Below are 25,053 nucleotides of genomic sequence, written 5' to 3' on the forward strand. Positions count from 1 at the left end.
CACTTATCAGTGCTCTTCTCTGATAAGCCGAAGTGAACACAACATGAACAGTTAATTCACAAAATGCCAATCCCTCCTCTCGAGTAGTTTGGCCAATTTGGCGTCCTGTTGTAAGCAGCCATCTTCATCCAATAGAAGCAACAATGGGCAGGACTTTCTGCGCCTACTGCCGCGTGTTTGTCGGCAGCGGAGGCGGCCCGCCAGCGGGATATTCTGGTCCCGCCATTGATAACGGGATTTCCCGTTGAATGCACCCCTCGTTGCCAGAAAACCCAAAGCTGGGGTGCACCGTCGGGGGGGATCGGAGGATCCCACCGGTGTGAACAGCCAGTAAATCCTGGCCCATGTTTATATGATGTAAGTTGTCAATGAACTAGTCAACATCAATTGCTTAAGTAATCACGGAACACAATGTTTTTTTATTTATTCTTTCACAGGATGTGTAGGGTTCTGGTGCTGGTGAGGCGAGAACCGAGGTCCCAGGTTCAATCCCGGCCCTGGGTCACTGTCTGTGTGGAGTTTGCACATTCTCTCCGTGTTTGCGTGGGCTTCACCCCCACAACCCAAAGATGTGGAGAGCAGTTGGATTGGCCACAGTAAATTGTCTCTTAATTGGAAAAATGAATTGGGTACTGTAATTTTTTAAAAACAAAACAAAGTAAATGTAGACAAAATGTTCCCCCTTATGGGACAATCTAGAACCAGAGGTCATGGATATAGGTTGAGAGGGGGTAAATTTAGAACTGAAATGAGGAGGAACCATTTCTCGCAGAGGGTGGTAAATTTGTGGAACTTGCTACCCCATAGTGCGGTGGAATCGGAGTCATTAAATGGTTTCAAGAAGGAGATAGATATATTTCTGATTTTTAAAAATGGATTAAAGGGAGATGGATTTGAGACCAGGAAGAGATCAGCCATGATCTGATTGAATGGCGGAGCAGCCTTGAAGGGCTGAATTGCCTACCTCTACTCTTAATTATTATGTGGGCGTCGCTAGTTAGGCCAACATTTATTGCCTATCTCTAATTGTCCTTGAGAAGGTGCTGATGAGCCGTCTTCTTACATTTCTGCAGTCCATATGGTGTAGCTACATCCACAGAGCTATTAGGGAGGGAGTTTCAGGATTTTGACCCAATGTCAATGAAAGAACAGGGATATAGTTCCTGGCTGAATACCTAACCCCATTATCTGCAAGGGAGATGATGTGTGACTTCGAGGGAAACTTGAAGGATGGAGGTGTTCCCATGCATTTTTTGCCCTTGTTCTTCCATGTGGTAGAGGTCTCAGTTTTGGAAAGTACTGTTGAAGGAGCCGTGGTGAGTTTACAAATGGTGCACACTGATACGACAGTGCATTGGTGGTGGAGGGAGTGAATGTGAAGGTGTGGACTTGGTACATATCAAGTAGCAGCTTTGTGCTGGATGGTGTTGAGCTTCATCAGTGTTGTTGGAGCTGCACTCAACAAGGCAATTGGAGAATATTCCATTACACTCTTGACTTGAATCTTGTCGATGGTGGTCAAGTTTTGAGGAATCAGGATGTGAGTTACTCAGCGCATAATTCCCAGCTACTGGCCTGCTCTTGTAGTTCAATTTGCATTAGCATTAGCTGCTGCATTCGTAATCTGCCCTTTGTTGCAGCCGAAGAAATATATGGGAAGAAATTACAATTAACAATGTTATTGTACGCAAAGCACACTCACAACAGATTCCTCTCTCTTTATTTTAGCATCGATGTTAATGCATTTATTTGAAATCAATATGACCCAGAGCAGTAGCAAAGGTTGGCATAATTTATACCCCATAGTTATTTGTACAGCTTAGCGATGCTATAAATGTAGAACTCATCGGATTAACTCACCATCAGTTCAGTTCTTTTAATCTTGTTTGATCATAGAATCACTACAGTGCAGAAAGGGACCATTTAGCCCATCAAGTCTGCACCACCCCTCTGAAAGAGCACCCGACTTAGGTCCATATCCCCACCCTATCCCCGTAACCCATTAGCCCCACCTAACCTTTTAGACACTAAGGGGCAATGGAGCACCCGGAGGAAACCCAAGCAAACTCGGAGAATGTGCAAACTCTACAGAGTAGCCCAAGGTCGGAATTGAAGCCGGGTCCCTAGTCCTGTGAGGCGGCAGTGCTGACCACTGTGCCACCCATATTGTCCATTAAAACACCATTGTTTACCTGGTGATTGAAAACAGTTGGAAAATGTTGACTCTTTCCTTGATTATCATTCTACAGCATCCATCACAATTAAAAGTGACCTTCTTAATACATGAACTTTGACAATCACAAGGGACATTGGATATCATCATCAGACATTCACATACAAGCACAATGGGGAGTGTTGGTTAGTGATGAGGGGCGCGATTCTCCCCTACCCGGCGGGGCGGGGGGTTCTGGCGTAATGGAGTGGCGATAACCACTCCGGCGTCGGGCTGCCCCAAAAGGTGCGGAGACCCCGCACCTTTAGGGGCCAAGCCCTCACCCTGAAGGGCTAGGCCCGCGCCGGAGTGGTTTCCGCTCCGACGGCTGGCGGGAAATGCCTTTTGAGCCACGCCAACCAGCGCCGAAAGGTCTTCGCCAGGCGACGCATGCGCGGGAGCGTCAGCGGCTGCTGACGTCATCCCCGTGCATGCGCAGGGGAGGGGGTCTCTTCTGCCTCTGCCATAGTGAAGACCATGGCGAAGGCGGAAGAAAAAGAGTGCCCCCATGGCACAGGCCCGCCCGTGGATCGGTGGGCCCCTATTGTGGGCCAGGCCACCGTGGGGGCAACCCAGATAGCCCCGCGTCCCCCCTCAGGACCCCGGAACCTGCCCGCGCCATTCAAAATGTGGTTTAATCCACGCCGGCGGGAGAGGGTTGACAGCGGCGGGGCTTCGGCCCATCGCGGGCTGGAGAAACGCCGGGGGTGGGCCCACCAACCAGCATGGCGCGATTCCCGCCTCCGCCGACTGGCACGGCACGATTCCCGCCCCTGCCGAATCTCTGGTGGCGGAGAATTCAGGACACGGCGGGGGCGGGTTTCGCGCCAGCCCCCGGCGATTCTCCGACCCGGTGGGGGGTCGGAGAATCGCGCCCCAGGATTGCAAACCCTGCCAAGTGAATGGGATATGCTCACAGACCTATAGTAGGGCTTGTTGTATCAAAAACCATTTCCTCTCATTAAAACTAGCCCTCCCAGATGAACTAGACAGAAGTAAAGAAATGGTTTGAAGGAACTGTAAGTAGATAGATACTGTTGGTTCATCAATAATTGACATTTTTGCTTCATGGTGGAATATAACTTTTATAATTCAAATATATTGACACAAATGTAGTCTTAGAATTATCTTAAACTGTTAATTTAAAAAGATTAATTGTATAATATCCCTGAGGCACACGTTATCTAGCTTGTTGTTTATTGCACTGCCAATCAAGCATTTATTATATTCATATCAGGAGGTCAGAAAGTTCCTTAATGTGGTGAATGTTTCCATGGGCTTTAGGACTAAAACGTCGGAACCAAATGGGGTCCCGGGCCTGCAACTGCTGTCAGCAAGACCAGCTCAGTGCTTTTTCAAGAGATGGCCCTCTTATTCTTATTATGGAAAGTAGGCGGACTCCCAGTGCTATGGACCCAATCAGAAGGTCTGCTCTTCTGAAGCTCAGCAGCCCCACTGGAAGAGTGGATGCATCTGACACGGGTCAGGGACCAAGAAGCTTTCTCAACACAGGAGATGCCTCAAAGAGGTAAATACAAATAAAATATTGAGGGGTGGGGGGGCAAGCAGGCAGACCTCTATGAAAAGCTGGAAAGAGTCTCCTCGAAGCCCATTGGCACAATGGAAGTTGACTTTTCTCTGCGCAACCTCATCTTTGGGGGACAGAGCCTCCTGGTCTATTGCCTACACCACTTTATGGGCTTGTGTAGGGAGGCAGTCTCTATGAAACTATCAACTTCCACATGCAATAGAGAGACACCCAACTCCCCCCCCCCCACATCGAGCAAAATGCCAGCTACCCTGAAAATGTGTCCCTTAAATGTTGGCTGTGATGAGCAGCTAATCTAACTTTCCATCTGTCATTGCGAAATGGTTTCCAGGGTAATTGCTGAGGTGGCTCATCCTGCAGGAACTTCCTCTTATTTTGCAGGACCCACCGACCTCCAAACCCACCCTTAGGCGAGTCGATAAAATTCAGCTCTAAGTTTTTCTTTGCAACTTACACCACTGGTGTTGTCCTGCTTTATTTTCCATATGAATCCTTCTCTTCTTGAGACCAAAGAAAAATAAAAAATTATTTGTTTAAAATTTCACACCACATCACAAGCAGTCTCGAGTGATTCCACTTTCTAACTCAAGTCCAAAAAATCCCATCTCTCTGGAGATGGTTGCGCACTTTCTCCTTAGGCAAAATATGAGTTTTCTTAAGCAAACTATGTTGTCGCCATGACAACAAGCCCTTTTTGTATGTGTGATGTCTTTAATTTAAATACACTGCATGCATCCTTACAAAATATTAACTGGTGATCTAAACTTTAGCAGCAATGAATTAATATTCTATTAATCTTTAATAGTTTCTTATTAATAATACTTAACATACATAGAAGCTTACATAGAAAATAGAAACAGGAGGAGGCCATTCTGCCCTTTGAGCCTGCTCCGACATTCATTATGATCATGGCTGATCATCAAGTTCAATACTCTGATCCCGCCTTCCCCCGATATCCTTTGGTCCCTTTAGACTCCAGAACTATATCTAATTCCTTCTTGAAATTACACAACGTTTTCACCTCAACTACTTTTTGTGGTAGTGAATTCCACAGGTTCACCACTCACTGGGTGAAAAATCTTTTCCTCACCTCAGTCCTAAAAGATTTACCCCTTATCCTCAAATTATAATAATAATGATAATCTTTATTGTCACAAGTAGGCTTAAATTAACACTGCAATGAGGTGACTGTGAAAAGCCTCAAGTCACCGCATTCCAACGCCTGTTCTGGTACACTGGGCGGGGGGGGCGGAATTCAGAATGTCCAAATTACCTAACAGCACATGTTTTTGGACTTGAGGGAGGAAGCCGGAGCAACAGGAGGAAATCCACGCAGACACAGAGAGAACGTGCAGACTCCGGACAGACAGTGACCAAAGTCGGGAATCGAACCTGGGACCCTGGTGCTGTGAAGCCAACAGTGCTAGCTAATGTGCCACGACCTCTAGTTCTGGACTCCCCCACCATTGGAAACATTCTTTCTGAATCTACCCTGTCTAATCGTATTAGAATTCTAGAATTTTCTATGAGAACCCCTCTCACTCTTCTAAACTCCGTGAATATAATCCTAACCGATTTAGTCTCTCATCATATGACAGGCCCACCATCTAAGGAATCAGCCTGGTAAACCTTCGCTGCACTCCTTCCATAGCAAAAGATAAGGACACCAAAACTGCACATTACTCCAGGTGTGGCCTCACAATGTCCTCTACAATTGTAGTAAAACATGCCTATTCCTACTCAAATCCTCTCGCTTTGAATGCCAACATATCATTTTTTTCTTCTTTACTGCCTGTTGTAACTGTGAGCCTAGAATTCCTACAGTGTAGAAGGAGGCCAATCGGCCCATCAAGTCTGCACCAATGCTTCGAAAGAGTGTTCAACGCATGACCACTCACATGTCCATCCCACCCTATCCCCGTAACCTCATAACCTATTTAGCTTGGCCAATCCACCTAACTCGCACATCTTTGGACTGTGGGAGGAAACCGGAGCACCTAGAAGAAACATACTGCAGGCACCAGGAGAACGTATAAACTCCACCCAGACTGTGACCGGAATTGAACCGCGGTCCCAGTGCTAACTACTGTGCCACCATGCCACCCACAAGTCCACAGGGATCATTCATTTATCTAGTCCTTTTTATTCGCAATTCTTTATGCATTTTCTTTTACAGTTATCCTCAGAGATCTGCATAAAATATAAGTCATGACAAAAATTAAAAACTTTCCCCAACTGGCGTTTTTAAACAGGCTGTTCCCTGATGTGTGTGAATAGAAATAGTTTTTAATACATGCTTTTTATGACTCTCAGAAGAAATATATTGGTGTGGATTTGACATTTCTTCGAACCCCAGTGTTTACACAGATCTCCACTGATTTATGCCCATTTTAAGTTTGGGCACATTGTAATCAGAGGATACTGGGGGGTAGCTTAACTGGCAAAATCGGTGCAATTTTGGATACAACCTCTGGGTTTCATCCATGACAGAAACTGCAGGGCATTATTCTATCCACAATCTAACCAATGACTTCTAAATACTCAGCATTACTGCCTCATTGATTTTGTATTTTATGCTCTTAATTTACATAATTTAGGATCCCATCTGTTTGGTTTTAAGTAAAAAGAAAACTGAATTTTGTTTCACAAATGTTTTCAGGACCGGAGAGATGAAAGCTGTTGATTTTAAACTAACAATACTCACACAAGCGTGGAATTGCGGAAGTTTATTTTCATCACCTGTGTAAAACTGAAGGTGCAACTTCCACGGTTAGCAGGTTGCAATTGATAGTGTTGTTTAGTTTTGACATAGCATAACAGAGAGGTAATTGTTAAACATCAAGTGGTGCACAAGGAGGACAAGTTAAGTGATGGTGGCAAGCTCATAATCTGCTTATCCTCCGTGGCAAAGGGAACAGAACAGCAGGATTTAATTAACAACGTTGTATAAGTCCAGGCCAATAAAATGTCCAGCTGAATTAAATTAGTAAACTAATTTGTCCTGCTTAAATGTGAAATTGCTAATTAAATCTATTCAATAAAGTAACATTAGCTTTTAATAATTTGTTGCAGTGTACAAAAAATTGTTCATTCTGATAATTAGATAGCTTCTGTGAAGTTACTGCAGCTTTCAAGTTCCAGAGCTCCCAAAGTACTTTATGGGCAATGAAGCACTTTTGCAGTCACTGTTGTAAATTAGGGATGCAGCTATCAATTTACGCGCAGCACCTTGCGCCTACAGGGAGCAATGGAATAAATGACCAAATAATCCGCATTAGGGGTCAGGTAAAGATAAATATTAACCAAGATCTCCACTGCTCTGCTTCAAAATAGTGCCATGGAATCTTTAATGATCACCTGATCGAGAGAGGAGAAAGGGTCTCATTTTAACATCTCATTTGAGGGATTGCATCTCTGACAGTCCAGCACCCCTTCAGTACTGCTCTGAAGAGTAAGCCTGGATATTGTGCTTAACTTCCTGGGATCAGTCTTTTTGACTGAGAGGTGAGAAGGCTAGCACTGAGCCAAGACTGTCATTTGATGAAATGTGAAGTTATGTACAAGTGACAAAAAATTAGACACGAATGACAAATTTTAATCATGCCTGCCCAATGGAAATTAGGTGGGCATTTAAAGTGGTTCATGGGACTTAAGTCACTAGCCTACAATCTAACCAGTGGTTCCGTGTCAAGTGACATCTGCTGGATGTGCCAGGGTCCTTCTTAAAATACGCAGATTGGGCATTGATGACATCTTCAGAGCCTGTCAACAGCTTCAACTAAAAGCAGGTATGGTTCAATCATTGTGGCTTCACTGCCAGGTCAGTCTAGCAGGGAGAGGAGCAAGGATCCAAGGAGGCCCAAAAAGGTGGGTGGATTTTATTTTTTCAAGGTTTTCTTCTGGTTCCATCCGAAAATGTTAGCCCCCTCCCCCAACCACAGGTATCCCTCTCTTCCTCCTACGCTAAGGGCCTTTCTGACCCTCTGCCAACCATTTACCAGAGTACTGAGGAATAATTCCGTTAGCACTGATTGGCATTCTCTTGACATATGACTGCCCGCACTCATTTGCCTGCCAGCTGTTGCCTCCCACCAGATCTGGGTGGGCGATTGGCAGCCCTAAACGGTTGAAGCCCAGAATGCAAATCCTGGCTTTACAAGGCTCTAATTCTTGGCCCTCGCCTGGATGATTTCTGTCCTGAGTTGATAAAATGATATTAATTTAACAAATGTTCAACTAGTATGGGACCCCAGAATAATCATAAATGTATCCCTTTTAATACCTAGCTAATGTGCTGAAGCAATTTTCAAAAAACTAAAAGAATCTTTGGACACAAAGTCATCAGGAATTATTTTAAATCATTGTAATGTTGAATTACATGGATGTCCAATTCAAGATCCGTGTCAAATTAATAATTTTCTTCAGGTACTAATTGTTGAGAAGAATAGTGTGGATTCACCAAGATGTCTCTCTTTTAACCCATTTCCCTTCAGTATGTATATAGTTAGGCTGAGGTTATACAAATTAGTTTTATATTCCCTTATATAAGGGGATTCAGGGGTAAAGTTATTAATGAGTTTAAAATGATTAATTGATAGGTAGATAGGACTGCTTATCTGACATGCACGACAGAAGGAACAGATATTTCCTCCAATTAAATGTTTGAAAGCCAAAAGAGCCTTTGGTCCCCACCATGAACTCTGTTCCTGAACTATCCCTCCCTCTGGTAAGTGTCTGAGGCTGAAGCAGGCTGTTCACAAACTTGATGTTGTATTTGACCTCAGGGTGACCTTTCAACCACACATCTGCCCTAATCACTAAGACTACCCAATTCCACCACTGTAACATCACCCAATTCCATCCCTGCCCCTGCTCTCCATTGTGTTTCGTGAAACCAAACTTTATAACCTTGGCTTCCGATTGGCCTTGAATTCAGCTTCCATCCCCATCCCCTCTCCATCACCAGGACTACTCAATTTTGCCTGAGCCGCATCACTCATCATCCTCCACCCACTCTCCCAACATCACCACCATCTATCCCCCCACCTCCACCCCTGCCATCCCACCACTGCTTTTCCCCACCCCGGGAGCACTTTAGCACACCTGCTGTTGAAAACCACTCTTATCTCTTTGCTACCTCTAGGTTGGACTAATCCAATGTTCTCCTGGCTGACCTCCCAACTTTCACCTGCCATGAACCTGAGCTCTTCCAAAACATTAGGTTCCTTATTTGTATATTCCATATTCTATATCAAAAAGATAATTGAAATTAATTTTTTTAGCACATTGGCACCTTCGTAAACTCCCATTCACCCATAACTATTGTGCTTCCTGAACTGCATTGGCTTCTGGTCCAATAATACCTCAATTGTAAGATTCTTGTCCTTGTGTTCAAATTCCACCATGACCTTACTCTTCTCCATTTATCTCTGTAAATTCCTCCAGCGCTACAACCTTCCAGGATTTCTGTGCCCTTGAAATGAAAATGAAATGAAAATCGCTTATTGTCATAAGTAGGCTTCAAATGAAGTTACTGTGAAAAGCCCCTAGTCGCCACATTCCGGCGCCTGTTCGGGGAGGCTGGTACGGGAATTGAACCGTGCTCCTGGCCTGCCTTGGTCTGCTTTAAAAGCCAGCGATTTAGCCCAGTGTGCTAAACCATTCTTGGTCTCTTACACATTGCTGATTTTCTTTGCTAATATATTGGCAGCCGTATCTTTAGCTGCCATGGCACCACACCTTGGCCTTCCCTCCCTAAATATTTCTGTCCCCTTCTCCCCCATTGAGATAAATGCCATTTAAAAGCTACCCCTTTGAGCAAACATTTTGAACACCCATTCAAATACCACTTAATGTGACTCAGAGACAAATGTTGTTTGGCAATGGCTCCTGAGAACTACCTTGGGATGTTTTACTTTGTTAAAGGTGTTGCGTAAATGCAAGTTGTTGTTGTTGTAGTCCATGATAGAGCCTACTGCTGGCAGAAATGGAAGGAAACAATGTAACAGCATGGGTTCACAAAGGGTAGGTCGTGTCTGACTAATTTGGTAGAATTTTTTGAGGACGTTACCAGTGCAGTAGATAACGGGGAGCCAATGGATGTGGTATATCTGGATTTCCAGAAAGCTTTTGACAAGGTGCCACACAAAAGGTTGCTGCATAAACTAAAGATGCATGGCATTGAGGGTAAAGTGGTAGCATGGGTAGAGGATTGGTTAACTAACAGAAAGCAGAGAGTGGGGATAAATGGGTGTTTCTCTGGTTGGCAACCTGTAACTAGTGGGGTCCCGCAAGGATCAGTGTTGGGCCCGCAGTTGTTCACAATTTACATAGACGATTTGGAGTTGGGGACCAAGTGCAATGTGTCAAAGTTTGCAGACGACACTAAGATGAGTGGTAAAGCAAAAAGTGCAGAGGATACCGGAAGTCTGCAGAAGGATTTGGATAGGTTAGGTGAATGGGCTAGGGTCTGGCAGATGGAATTCAATGTTGCCAAGTGTGAGGCTATCCATTTTGGGAGGAATAACAGCAGAATGGATTATTATTTAAACGGTAAGATGTTAAAACATGCTGCTGTGCAGAGGGACCTGGGTGTGCTGGTGCACGAGTCGCAAAACGTTGGTGTGCAGGTGCAACAGGTGATTAAGAAGACCAATCGAGTTTTGTCTTTCATTGCTAGAGGGATGGAGTTCAAGACTAGTGTGGTTATGCTGCAATTGTATAGGGTGTTGGTGAGGCCGCATCTGGAGTATTGTGTTCAGCTTTGGTCTCCTTACATGAGAAAGGACATATTGGCACTGGAGGGAGTGCAGAGGAGATTCACTAGGTTGATCCCAGAGTTGAGGGGATTAGATTATGACGAGAGGTTGAGTAGACTGGGACTGTACTCATTGGAGTTTAGAAGGATGTGGAAAGATCTTATTCTGACATATAAAATCATGAAGGGAATAGATAGGATAGATGCGGGCAGGTTGTTTCCACTGGTCAGGGAAAGCAGAACTAGGGGGCATAGCCTCAAAATAAGGGGAGGTAGATTTAGGACGGAGTGTAGGAGGAACTTCTTCACCCAAAGGGTTGTGAATCTCTGGAATTCCTTGCCCAGTGAAGCAGTTGAGGCTCCTTCTTTAAACGTTTTTAAGAAAAAGATAGATGCCTTTCTAACGAATAAAGGGATTCGGGGATATGGTGTACGGGCCGGAGAGTGGAGCTGAGTCCACAAAGATCAGCCATGATCTCATTTAATGGCGGAGCAGGCTCGAGGGGCCAGATGGCCTACTCCTGTTCCTAGTTCTTATGTTAACAGTAAGCCTTCCTGGCATGAAGATGTGGTTCTGACCTCTAATCGGAACCCAGGCAGCTGGAATTTCACAGAGGAGTCAGGAATTGGGAAGCTGGTTCATTTTGGAGTCGTGACCCCCACCCTCCCCCACCCTCCCCACCCTGCAGTCCATAGACTGCAGGGTAGGGTGCTTCAGGTGCATATCCTGGCAACTTTGAAATGGATTGAGGGTTTCTGCCTCTGTCACGCTTTCAAGGCATTGAGTTCAGTCTGGAAAACCAACCCTAATATTCCATTCTGAATGAACCTCACTAGTTCCCATGGGAAAAGCAATTTATTTTTGCAAGTTGTCTCTGAAAAATGTTGGAAGGAGCCTCAAAATATTTTGAGGTTATGGGTGTACCAATAAAAAAATTCTCATCTCTTTATTTTACCTTTTGTTCGGATTTTGAGCGGCCTGCGAGCGTTTGATCCCCTCCCTATCTTTGCTAAAATGTAAGTTATGTTAAACTCCCCAGCTTAAGTCAGTAATGGCATATTGACTCCAGTGTGATGATATATTCAAATGGGCCACAGGTTCTGAAGCTGATTAGTGTAAAATCAAGTACAGTGCCTTAAGGAAGTGTAGAATCATTATGTTGTTACAGCTTAGCAACATATTCATCAATATAGTGAACAAGTGCTGGAACCTTTCAGCCTCTCTCCATTAACAGTGGAGCCTAGACACTAACTGGTTTTGTAGATTATAAGCAGAGGAGACATTAGAACTTCCTTTGGATTCTCAGGATGGTTTCAGTTGATGCTGGTTTTTTTTTCAAAATTAGCTTCTTCCGTGGTTTTAACATGCGTTTGAATGAAGTTGTTTCTGGCGTTTCTCCAGTAAGTAAAAAAGGAGAGAAAACTTTCAGTTATAGAGCACTTTGCATGACCTCACATTGAGCCCAAGTGTTTCACAAAATCGTCAGCAATTCTGGAGACTAAAATAAGTAGGAAATTGAGAGGGTTTGTCAGAATGGTTCCAGGAATGTGGGATTTTAGCTGCAAGAAGCTGAGCTTGTTATTCATGGAAGAAAGGAGAAATTAACAAGATTTTGACAGGCTGGCACATAAGGTAGGCAAGGGAAAGTTGTCGCATTCGCAGATGGTACATAGATACATAGAAGATAGAAGCAGAAGGAGGCCTTTTGGCCCTTCGAGCCTGCTCCGCCATTTATCACGATCATGGATGATCATCCAACTCAATAGCCTAATCCTGCTTTCTCCCCTTAACCTTTGATCCCATTCACCCCAAGAGCTATATCTCGCCGCCTCTTGAATATATTCGATGTTTTAGCATCAACTACTTCCTGTGGTAATGAATTCCACAGGCTCACCACTCCTTGGGTGAAGAAATATCTCCTCATCTCTGTCCGAAATGGTTTACCCTGAATCCTCAGATTGGGACCCCTGGGGCGAAATTCTCCCGAAACGGCGCGATGTCCGCTGACTGGCGCCCAAAACGGCGTCAATCAGACGGGCATCGCGCCGCCCCAAAGGTGCGGAATGCTCCGCATCTTTGGGGGCCGAGCCCCAACATTGAGGGGCTAGGCCGGCAGCGGAGGAATTTCCGCCCCGCCAGCTGGCGGAAACGGCCTTTGTTGCCCCGCCAGCTGGTGCGGAAATGACATCTCCGGGCGGTGCATGCACGGGAGCGTCAGCGGCCGCTGACAGTTTCCCACGCATGCGCAGTGGAGGGAGTCTCTTCCGCCTCCGCCATGGTGGAGACCGTGGCGGAGGCGGAAGGGAAAGAATGCCCCCACGGCACAGGCCCGCCCGCGGATCGGTGGGCCCCAATCGCGGGCCAGTCCACTGTGGCGGCACACCCCGGGGCCAGATCGCCCCGCGTCCCCCCCAGGACCCCGGAGCCTGCCCACGCCGCCTTGTCCCGCCATTCAAAATGTGGTTTAATCCACGCCGGCGGGACAGGCAATTTATCGGCGGGACTTCGGCCCATCCGGGCCGGAGAATCCAGCGGGGGGGCCCGCCAACCGGCGCGGCCCGATTCCCTCCCCCGCCGAATATCCGGTACCGGAGACTTCGGCAACCGGCGGGGGCGGGATTCACGGCAGCCCCCGGCGATTCTCCGACCCGGCGGGGGGTCGGAGAATGACGCCCCTGGTTCTGGACACACACATCATTGGTAACATCATCCCTACATCTACTCTGTCTAGTCTTGTTAAAATTTTATAAGTCTCATAGAACATACAGTGCAGAAGGAGGCCATTCTGCCCATCGAGTCTGCACTGACCCACTTAAGCCCTCACTTCCACCCTATCCCCGTAACCCAATAACCCCTTTTTGGTCACTGAGGGTAATTTTGCATGGCCAATCCACCTAACCTGCACGTCTTTGGACTGTAGGAGGAAACCGGAGCACCCGGAGGAAACCCACACAGACACGGGGAGAACGTGCAGACTCCGCACAGACAGTGACCCAGCAGGGAATCGAACCTGGGACCCTGGCGCTGTGAAGCCACAGAGCTATCCACTTGTGCTACTGTGCTGCCCTCTCAATACTCTCAATGAGTCCCCCCTCAATCTTCTGAATTCCAGCGAGAACAATGCTAACCTCGTCAATCTCTCCTCATCTGACAATCCCACCATCCCTGGAATCAGTCTGGTAAACTTTTGCTGCACTCCCACAAGAGCAAGAACATCCTTCCTCAGAAAAGGAGACCAAAACTGCACGCACTATTCTAGGTGTGGCCTCACCAAGGCCCTGTATAATTGCAGCAACACATCCCTGCTTCTGTACTCGAAGACTCGAGGACACATTTAATGTTTTGGGTAAGAGTTGGGGGGGGTGCATGGATGGTCTTAATGATCCATTTGCATCCTCCCGATGCTAGATTCTCCACCTCTTGTCACAGAGTTCCGATGCGGCGGAGAATCCAGCCAGGCCTATTTCCAATCAGCCAAATCTTCTGCGGAGCGACAATTGCCATTGGATTGCCATTCCATTTCAACCTATATTTGGTCAGGAAATAGATATTGGTAATTTATGTTTGTATTTGTGTGTGTTGGGCATGAGTTATAGCATTAAGTTTAAGTTTTAGCTTTAATTTTAAGCTTGATTTATATTTCTGCAGTCTTCTGTTCAGGAAATCTGTGTTTTGGTTTCACTTAAAAAGATGCCATTTTAATAAGGTTTTACAACTGTTCAAATAGGAACATGGTTCCTGCACTAAGTCAAGGGTTGATTGAAAAAAAATCACTTGTGCTTACACGTCTTTGGTGATGCTTTTAACCCGATCTGAACCTGTGTCCCCGATCTGCCCAGCAGAAACCAGGTGGTTGAGCAGTTAAAATACCCACTGCAGACCTGCCAGGAACCCAGTATTCTAGATTTTAATGTACTCTACTAAGCAGGCAACTGGAACATCTGCCTAAAGCTGGCAGAGTCCTCCTCTACATATGCATTTCCAGTCCTGATCACTGGGACACAACTGCAGTTTTAAATGAGGCTGGTGTCTGAGTTCCTCTGCAGCAATTGTGAACACTGTCCCAATTTTCCAAAGATTTTCAGCAGTGTTTATTGGCAAAGTGTGTCATTACTGGAATCACACAATGCAGGTTATTTTGGCAGAATAACTTTTGAATATTCTATCAGATCAGGGTCATCCTCCTCATTGAACCAGGCTCTAGGAGACTGTTGGCAACCATAGACTTGCATGAATTGGCTCACAACTATGCTTGGCAAAGAACTACAGTGGTTTTCTGTAGCCTTCTGCAAAAAGGCTAACCAAGAAATCCCCCCCCCCCCTTATTACCTATCATCAGGCATATTGGAAGGATTTACGTGCTGATGCACAACCTATTTGGCCATGATAGGAACATACCCTTCATGGCCATCAAGCCCAAAAGCGGACTTGTTCTCAGTACTTCTGGCCCAGAGATAGGAATGCTACCATTACATTTCAAGACCTCCATCAGCTCAGGGGAAAGACGTTATTTGATTAGAATGTTTGAAGATAAACACGTTTAATTATGAGACGAATAAGAAAAATCTTGCAATTATGCAGTGACTTTCAAATATTTAGGATGTCTGCAAAGCACATAATGAATGACCTTTGAAGTGCTGTTCACCTGTCTTTACTGAAGGCATTCGAAAGACACTCCAGTATGACAGCCACAACTGTGAGCCAATAAACTAGTTTATGTTGTATAAAATACACAAATGCACAAAAAACAGTTTCCACAGTATGATCTTTTAATTTCCGACTGCCCGAAAATATTAAAAATACAACCCAGCAATGTATTTGGAATAAGCTAGGTTCAAGACAGCCATTATAAGCTAATTTGACTGGTTGCAAGCAGGCAAAATTCACTCAACCATCTGGAGTCTCAGGGAGAGAAAAAGGAGTGAGCTATCTGATCTCTCGTGAGTCTATGCAATCAAAGAGATTTTCATGGGTCTGTGTTCAGGCAGACTGGATCATCCATGTAGAGGAAGTGTTGCATTATCAGACCTATTAGAGCAGACATCTGTAATAGCATCTAAGTATTTTTCCTTCCTGTTCAATGAATAGCCAAAAGACGGATGGGTTTCTTAACAGGAGTGTATGCAAATGTACTCAATGTTCTAATATTCTTTGCATTGAGGAAATCTATTAAGATCCATCATTTACAGTTTCACTTCATAATCAGTTAAAATAAAAACAGAAACTGCTGGACATATTCAGCAGGTAAAGCTGTATATTTGAAGAGAACAGCAAAGTTACTGGATGGAATTTTGGGCCCGGGTTTGCTGCCAGCGAGAATGGTGACGCGGGTGGAAAATATGGCGAGAATTGGGGAAATCCACCGGCAAGCTCCTTTTTTCGGATTTTCCAGGCCACTCGCCGGTGGCATAAGGAGAAAGCCACCACAGAAGGTTGGGAAGGTCATTTAAATACATTACCATGGCCAGAATTCCCCCACCGTTGGAATTCTCTTTTCCTGATAGTGGCAACCCAGCCACCCCCCCCCCTCCCCCGCACCCCGCGGGTGTCCCGACGGCTTGGGTTTGCTTCAATGGGACATGCTATTGACAAGCAACGGGAAGATAGAATCCCGCTGCCTAGAAACAGGCAGCTGGGAGACCAAAGAATCCAGCCCAATATCAGCAGCGAGCCCTCCCGCCAGGCCCCCACCCACTGCATATAAATCGGTTACCGGCATGATTTACAACAGCTGTATAAAAATGCGAACCTGGCGATCTCACCAGCAAAGGGGAATATTGGAGGTGAGCGTTCAGGTCACCATTACCCTCCAGAGAGCCAACCGCAGAGGGGGCAGTGGAGAGGATGAGGGGGACTCCGATAAGTTAAATTTCCTGCCCCCAGGCCTTTGCAGCCCTTCACGGCTGGAAGCCCTGAGGTGTGAAGAGATCTGCTGGCTGGTTTGTAGGCAGTACTTACAATGTCCTCCTTGTTGGGCTTGTGGCAATGTCACCGCTGAGGTATTGCCCTTTCAGAGTGGCAGACAGGAAGTGGATGGGGGCAGAAGAATCCATAGGGTCAATATTGGAGGAGACTGTGAGATTCATGGGTGGGGTTTCATGTGATGACAGGCAGAGTGGGCGACTCTGACAATGAGTGTTTTCCAGCCTCATGAGGCCTGAAGCCCCTCACACGGGAGCAGGATAACTGCAGTGAGAATGAACACCAATATTCAGGCAGCACTGTGAAGCCAGAGGGCATGAGACCTCGAGCGAAGGCCAGGGCTTGCATGTGGTGCAGGGCTAGGGCCGCCCTCATTGACTCGCAGTTCTTTGACGACCAGGACTAGATTGTGAAGACCTGACCCAGCATGGGGTCTCTCTTCTTCTCACTACTGTGTGGGCAGTGTGCTGAAGTGATCGACTGAACGCTGCAGGAGAATGATGATGACGGCGCGATACTCATCTTAACCTCCACAAAATGTCTGACTCCTGCTTGACAGAGAGCTAAATGTGATCTACTTAAAAGGGTGATCAAGGGGCCCCATAGAGGCAAAGTAACATTGGCAAGATCGTCCCAAAAGGGTACAAAGTCCCTTCGTGAGTCTCATACTGAGCGACTCACTTTGCATAAGGGGCCTGGATGGGGAACATGCAGCTGAGGCCGGAACTCCACTATGGCGTCCCGTTTTCCGAGACCCCCAAAATGTTCCCTGACCTCCCCCACAGGCCGAACGCACTATGAGAGGGCCCCCTGTAACCTGGGCTACCCGGGTACTGTCAATGCCAGCTTGCATTACCACTTGGGCACCTTGGCAGTGCCAGGCTGGCACCACCAGGATGCCCTGGTGGCACCAGCCATGCCAGGCACGACCTTGCCCAAAGGACCTGCAGCTGCGGGCCTCCGACCCCTGGGACACACCCACAAGTGCCGTTCTATCTGGTTCCCGTTTGTGGCGACCAGTGCTGAATGGCGCTCACCTGAGGTCTCTGAGATGAAGGGGATGAATCACAAAACCTCAGGTACCTCGGGAATCTGCAAATTAGAACGTCGCTCTAATATGCAGATTTGCCAAAAAGTGACCCTGCCCACAATAGGCGGAATTTGCATCGCAACATATTGTGAGATCCCATCAGATTCCGTGAGCTGGGTTGATCTTGGGAGCAGTGTCTCCAGGCTTTCATCGGCCACACTGCGCCGTGACAAGCTGCTTTTCTGGCACAGTGTGGCCTTTGGATCACACCCCACATCTCATCTGCACTGCCTCCTCCAAGGTCAGGGGTCCAGGTGTGTTTCCCCACCTCTTGATTAAGTGGACAGACTCTTCTACATTTTCAGTCAATGGCTTCCTTGTAACTAGAAAATGCTGGCACACATGAGAGAACTGAGCATTGGTGTGTGTGTGGGGAGGGGGGTCTTCCATGGATGGGTGTTTTGGGGTGGGACTGGGGTACTGTACAAAGAGCGACGCAGCATTACTGTGTCGACAGTGTGGGAGGTGGTAGAGACATCGTGCTGCCATTCTCACACTGCACAGGGAGGAAGCACCAATATTGCTGTGTTGTTCCTTGTGTCTTAATAACACTCGTAGTCTTGAAGTTGAAGTAGATGCTTTATTGTGAGTTCGTTTTCTCTTCAGTGCTTAACTTTAAGTTACATTTGAGCTGCCTGTCTGTGTCTTGCTATCAACTCCCATTCCTGTGAAGTGTGGCCTGACTTCCTGTTCGTGTGTATTTGCACCTCTCCCGTGCTCCCTCGAGTGCTTGCTCAGTTGTATTGCATCTACACAGATATACACTCACCACATCCCCCACTTTTTCTTTACATATTTTCTGTACAGTGTTAAAGAAAATTGTACAAAACTGTTAGATTACTTATGTGTATCTGTCAAGTGATGATGATATTGGATATTTTACAAAGCCAATTAAGATTTATGAGTCCAATCTTAATAAAAACATTTATGAGTCCAAACTTGATGAATTTGTTTGAGTTTTTTCTTTTCGTTGTTGACGTGGTGATATTGATATTGCAACACCGTTCTGAATGCTGTCGGTATTGTTGTTTTTTAAGTAACCAACAAGTCATCCCGAGGTGTTTGAATGGTCGAACCACTGATGTTGACTGACATGGACTTTTTTCTGTGCTTGTGGTATCGATTTAGTGTGTCATCTGCCTTGAAAGCTGGTGTGCTTGCTTGTTCTGGAGCAGATGTGAAATTGTGCGTTTTATTGTCATGCCATGGCATGTTTGTAGTCTTGTCATTGTTTTGCAGTGTGCTATGGCATTGTCCTTTTTCTGCAGTGTTGTACCATTTTCTACAGGTTGTTTCATTCTTGTTGTTTCTGTCATTTCTGTCTTTGCTGTTTTTGTTGTCATTCTTGTTGTTTCTGTTTTTGTTGTTTTCGTCATTGTTCTTGCCGTGCTTGTTTTCGGCCAGTCCTGCCAGCGTGAAATGGACATGGTCCATCCCGGCAGGACCTGGCTTCGAGGACGGCTAGCGGAGTCCTCGGGGGGGGGGGGGGGGGGTGGTGCGGGGGGGATCCAGTCCCCTGGTGGCCTGGCCCGCGATCGGGGCCCACCAATCTGCAGGCGGGCCTGTGCCGTGGGGGCACTCTTTCCCTCCGCGCCGGTCCCTGTAAGGCTCTGCCATGGTCGGTGCGGAGAAGAAACCCCGTGCGCATGTGCAGGAAACATGCTGGCGGTTCTGCGCATGCGCCAGAACACGCCGGCGGTTCTGCGCAGACGCCTGCCAACAGCGGCCCTTCGGCGTCAGTTGGCATGGCACCAACCCTGGAGGATTCCGCAACTTCCGGACGGCCCAACGCCGGAGTGGTTCGCGCCGCTCTTGGCACCGCATTGGGCTGTCCCACCAATTGCGGGAGAATCCCGGCCAAGATGTTCACTGATGGTTACACAGTGTTGCCTTCAATTTGCATCATCTCAGATAATGAAGCAGTCCAATCCCACATACTGCAAGACCAGAACAATCTTTAAGGTTATGCCAAAAAGTAGCATTTTTTAATTATTCATTGAAGGGATGTGGGCCTGCTGTCCAGCATTTATTATCCCTAATTGCGCTTGGGGAGGTGGTGGCAGTCTGCCTTGGTGAACTACTGCAGTTGATGTGTTGTCGGTTCACCTACAGTGTTGTGGGGGAGGGAGTTCCTGGATTTTAACTCTGAGGCAATGAAGGACTAGTGATATTTTTCCAAATCAGGATGGTGAGTGACTTAGAGGGGAACTTCCAGGTAATGGTGTTCACATGTATCTGCTGCTCCTGCCCTTCTACATGGTAGTGGTCACGTGTTTGGAAGGTGCTGTCGAAGGAGCCTTGGTGAGTTCCCACAATGCATCTTGTAAATGGTACACAATTTTGCAAGAATTTATCACTGGTGGTGGGAGTGAATGTTTGCAGATTACAATTGAGCAGGTTGCTTTGACCTGAATGTTGTCAAGCTTCTTGAGTGTTGTTGAAGCTGCACTCATCCAGACAAGTGGAGTATATTCCATCATACTCCTGACTTAAGCCTTGTAGGTGGTTAGGAGTTTGGGGAGTTAGGAGGTGAGTTACTGGCCGCAGGATTCCTAGCCTCTGACCTGCTCTTATAGCCACAGTATTACCATCCTGCCACACAAATATCAGGCAATGGTAATCTCCAGCAAGAGAGAACCTATCCACGACCTCTTAACATTTAATAGCATTACCATCAGTGAATCCTCCATCATTAGGGGCTGGTTTAGCATACTGGGCTAAATCGCTGGCTTTTAAAGCAGACCAAGGCAGGCCAGCAGCACGGTTCAATTCCTGTACCAGCCTCCCCAAACAGGCGCCGGAATGTGGCGACTAGGAGCTTTTCACAGTAACTTCATTTGAAGCCTACTTGTGACAATAAGCGATTTTCATTTTTTTCATTAATATTCCGGGGGTCACTCTTCACCAGAAGCCTAACTGGACCAACGACACAACCTGACTGTGGCTACAAGAGCATGTCAGATGCCCAGTACTTTGCAGCTTGTAACTCACTTCCTGACTCCCCAAAGCCTTTCCATAATTTACAAGACGAAGGCCAGCAGTGTATATTACTCCCTTGCCTGGATGGCAGGAGGTCCAAAAATACGCAAGAAACTGAACATCTTCTGAGACAATGATGGGATGGCACGGTGGAACAGTGGTTAGCACTGCTGTCTCACAGCACCAAGGACCTGGGTTAAGTTCTGATTTCAGGTGACTGTCTGTGTGGAGATTGCAATTTTTTTCCCCTGTCTGCATGGGTTTCCTTTGGGTGCTCCGGTTTCCTCCCACAGTTCAAAGATATGCAGGTTAGGTGGATTGGCTATGTTATATTGCCCCTAGGTGGGGTTACAGGGATAGGGTGGGAGATTGGGCCCTGGTGGGCTGCTCTTTCAGAGGGTCGGTGCAGACTCAATGAGCCGATTGGCCTCCTTCTACACTGTGGGGATTCTATGATTCTATGAACCCACTTGATTGGTATTCCATGCACAATCTTAAACATTCAATCCCACTATCACAGGCGCTAAGTGGCAGCAGCGTGCACTAGCTACCAGATACACTGTAGCTCATTCCATAGCACCTCAGAATCTGACCTTGAAATGAAAATCGCTTATTGTCACTAGTAGGCTACTGTGAAAAGTCCCTCATCGCCACATTCCGGCGCCTGTTCGGGGAGGCTGTTACGGGAATTGAACCATGTTGCTGGCTTGCCTTGGTTTGCTTTCAAAGCCAGCGATTTAGCCCTGTGCTAAACAGCCCCTTTGCCACCTAAGAGGACAAATGAAGCCGGCACAAGGGAAGATCACCAACTGCAAGGTCCCCCCTTGTAGCACACCATTTGGAAATATATTTCTGCTACTTCATTGTTGCTGGGTAAAAATCCTGCAACTCCCTTACACAGATTTAGCATTGCTTCCTAACTTTAGTACAGTCTGGGCTAGATTTTTCTGGAGGAAGTGGGAAGGTCAAGTTGGGAAAACTCTCAATCTGGCAGCCCCATCTCCTTTAAAAAGGCTCCCACCCGCCATATTATCAGCCTGAGAAGGTAGGAGCGAGCTGGAGTTAGGTCCACCACCTCAGGAGGCAAGCCTGAGGTGGCATCGGAGAGGAGGCAAATAATATACAAATTTCAAAGGACATTTAGTACTCAGAAAGGTTCATCTGCTCTGTTTCATGTCAGTGATGTGTGCCCTTGGCCCAGTTATAACCATCAGGTCCTTAAACCGTCATCCCTTTCCAGAGCCACTGACCCAACATCCACTCGGAGCAGACCTCCGAAGCCAAGTCTTTGAAATTGACATGAAAACGAGCAGACTTCTAATGGTTTAATAAGATGTCAATCATTACACTTCATACTGAAAAGAACATATTCAAGAAAGTTAAATCCCCTCAGGAAACCAAACTGCTATAAAAACATACAAACATCTATTCACTGATCAAATAAACAGACAGATAATCCTTTAATAAAACTGTTGATCAAGCGCAGTTTGATCAACATGAACTTTTGGAGCCCAGTCAAGCATTGATAATTTTCCAGCAATAGAAATAAACAATTACAGTTCTGCACACTGAATCCTATTCAAACTGCAATAACACATGGCTGTCTTTTTTTTCTAAGCTACACCAGGTGGCCTGTCAATCAGTGTACTCCACAGCGACTCTGAAGCAACTTGCACCATGCATTCTTAAAGGAGGGGCCCAACTGTACAAACATTGCTGTGGTGGGAAGGCCGGGGGTGGGGAGGGTAGTGGATGTGGGTGCGTGGGTTTGGACTCACCACCGTAATGTAGATGACAAGGTGGAGTATTATGTGCGTCCGGGCTACATGCACCCTTAATGTTCATCACCAAAAATGGCCGGAAAGGGAAAGTGGAATTTGTGGAGAGGGTCTTGCCTGCCATTTTTAAAGGGCTTTTGAGTCAGCCCAACTCTGTGAAAACCCTGGCCTACGTCTCTATTGTAGTACTTCCTGTTCATGACAGGCTCTTGTCTCAAGATTCTTTTTGGATAGAGCTCCACTTCAGATGAAACTGCCACTCGACTGCAGATTGCTCATCCTTGAAGAGCTGGTAAGGCGTGCACTGATGGGAACATCTCAATAATGACTTCACCCTGGGGTTGTGACCAGTGTGTGGACAGCGCCTGGATCTCACATGATGTTTCCAAACCTAATTCAGTGAACTGCAGAGACATGAGTTGCACAAGACACAATTTTTGCCTGAATGTCCACAATCCTTGGTGCCGGTTATGCCGATATCAGGGAACTTCTGTGAAAGAAATCAGTGCAATCAAATGGAAACATATTTTAAATGTCTGGTCTAGCTCATGGAGAATATATAATAAGACATTGTCATGTAAGGAACCTATTGATTAACCTCAGGTGGGTTTCTGCTATGTATTTTTTGTTGATGTAGAGAGCTCATCATGCACCTGGGAGGAACTTTTCACTAATCTGAGCCCCAAGAGCTTCAGTAGTTGGCAAAAGCCAGGACGAAGGTTATTAGGGGTGGCCTAGGCAGCGACACCAACGTTCCATGAACTAATTAAAAAAAAGACACACCTCAAGTGTGCAGGGGGCAGCTGCCAGAGCTGAACTCGCTAAAATATTCCATCGGCAGCACAAAGTACTTGCAAAGTTCCTGCTAATTTTCCTATTGGAATCACCTTTTCCCTTAGAATAGTGCCTTGAGCATTGACAGGAGAGAGTATGAAACTTTCCAGGTCCAACTGATTATTTACTCATTAGTGGAGTGCTCCCTAGTGGAACCTTGTATATTTTACCTGTGAATTTCATTAAGACTTAGCCTGTTAACAGCTGCTATGCTCCCCAAGTGCTTTTCCTTTCCGTGAGACCTTGATAAGGATGACAATATTTGGGGAATTATTTTAAGGCCAGTCAGTATTTTTTGAGTATTCACAAAAGGACCAATGTATAAGGGCATAAAAGGAAGTTTTCTAACCACAGTAACTTCAATTCTACTTTTATTCGATAATATGCATCATGCAAAGTCAAAGGAACTGTGTATTATAATAATAATAATAATCGCTTATTATCACAAGTAGGCTTCAATGAAGTTGCTGTGAAAAGCTCCTAGTCGCTACATTCCGGCGCCTGTTCAGGGAGGCTGGTACAGGAATTGAACCCGTGATGCTGGTCTTGTTGTGCATTACAAGCCAGCTGTTTAGCCCACTGTGCTAAACCAGCCCCATAAATATTTATTGATTGTGACTTGCCTTGATTTTGACTTAACTTAGAATGAAATGTTATACTAACACAAGTAGAATATTTGAATATTACTGAAAAAAGGATTGCTGTTGAAGCTTTTCATCTTGCACTCACCAGGACAGATTCATAAGAATACCATTTATAAAGGGAACAACGATTTGTCTCACATGAGAAGAGAGTGCTGATTGGTTGGCAAGTGGACTCAATTAGTAGAGGCGTTGCCATGGAAGCAGTTAACTGCAAAGCTTTTGTTTAAATTCAAGCTATTCTGATAGGTCAAGGCATTGCCAAGTGGGCATGAAACAGGTAGTGGAAGTGCCCAAACCTTTTATTTACTTTAAAAAGGCACAATGTGTGGATTTGTGCTTTCTATTCACAAAGGTCAGGGCCTTGTGTGTGAATATATGTGGTGCCTAGTATGTGTAAATGAGCCACACCGTAAGGTTGACTGATAATCTTAAACTGGTTGACAGTGTAATTCTTAACACTATCAGGATTGTTAGCAGGTGTTGTCCAATCGTGGAAGTGCATCTAATGTTGGACATCATGTTTTGAGTTTTGCAACCATGGATACATCCATTACTTTGCCTCTTGTGGACAGCCAAAGGGATGTGCTGCTTGATATGATCCACCAGCCTTTGGGATGTACAGCCTACATGCCTGGTAGCACACTGGCACTGAAATTCATACACCACATTCCTCAATTGTGTGATAGGCAGAAGCGTCTTTTTGGCTTAACAACAGTATTCTGTTAGAGGAGAATCCCGCTTGTGTTGTTACTGCAACGTAGCATCGTGAAATGGCTACAATGTTTCACACTACTACTCAACTGTTGGTGAGATTTCTGAGACAACTTACCCTTCCGGGGTAATCAGAGGTAGACTGGTCACGTTTCGTGATCGAAAGTGGCAGCCTTAGGCCCATTTGTGAGTTTGTGCGATATGCAGCAAGCAATGATTTGATCAGGGTAGCTATTATCCCACAGGATGTCTTTGATGAACCCTATTTTAACAACAAGTCTACATGGTAAGCAAATAGCCCGGGCTCCATTGACACGGTTGTTGATAAGGCCAATCTTATACCGTGTGGAACTGTAGAAATACCAATGCATTTATTGACCAGTGATGAAAGGCAGGACAGGAAAGGCAGAACTAACTGGCAGAGTTATCAACTAGCACGTAGAGGAAAGGGACTTAATTTGACTGCTCCACATCAATTTGAATGATGGAGTCCATTAATATGTGTGAGGAAATTTGTTCATGCAGCTGTGGATTCAATTATAACAAACATATCATCCACGTATCCAAAATATGCAA

At 46.0% G+C, this 25,053-nt stretch overlaps 1 protein-coding gene across 3 annotated transcripts in view; it reads left to right on the forward strand.

Moving 5' to 3' along the window:
- LOC140393857 (metabotropic glutamate receptor 4-like) overlaps positions 1–25,053 on the forward strand; it is a 1,771,763-nt gene that overhangs the window by 1,214,939 nt on the left and 531,771 nt on the right. The gene's annotated exons all lie outside the window — the stretch shown is intronic.

This window comes from Scyliorhinus torazame, chromosome 17, assembly GCF_047496885.1.
Source record: "Scyliorhinus torazame isolate Kashiwa2021f chromosome 17, sScyTor2.1, whole genome shotgun sequence".
NCBI classification, from domain to species: domain Eukaryota; kingdom Metazoa; phylum Chordata; class Chondrichthyes; order Carcharhiniformes; family Scyliorhinidae; genus Scyliorhinus; species Scyliorhinus torazame.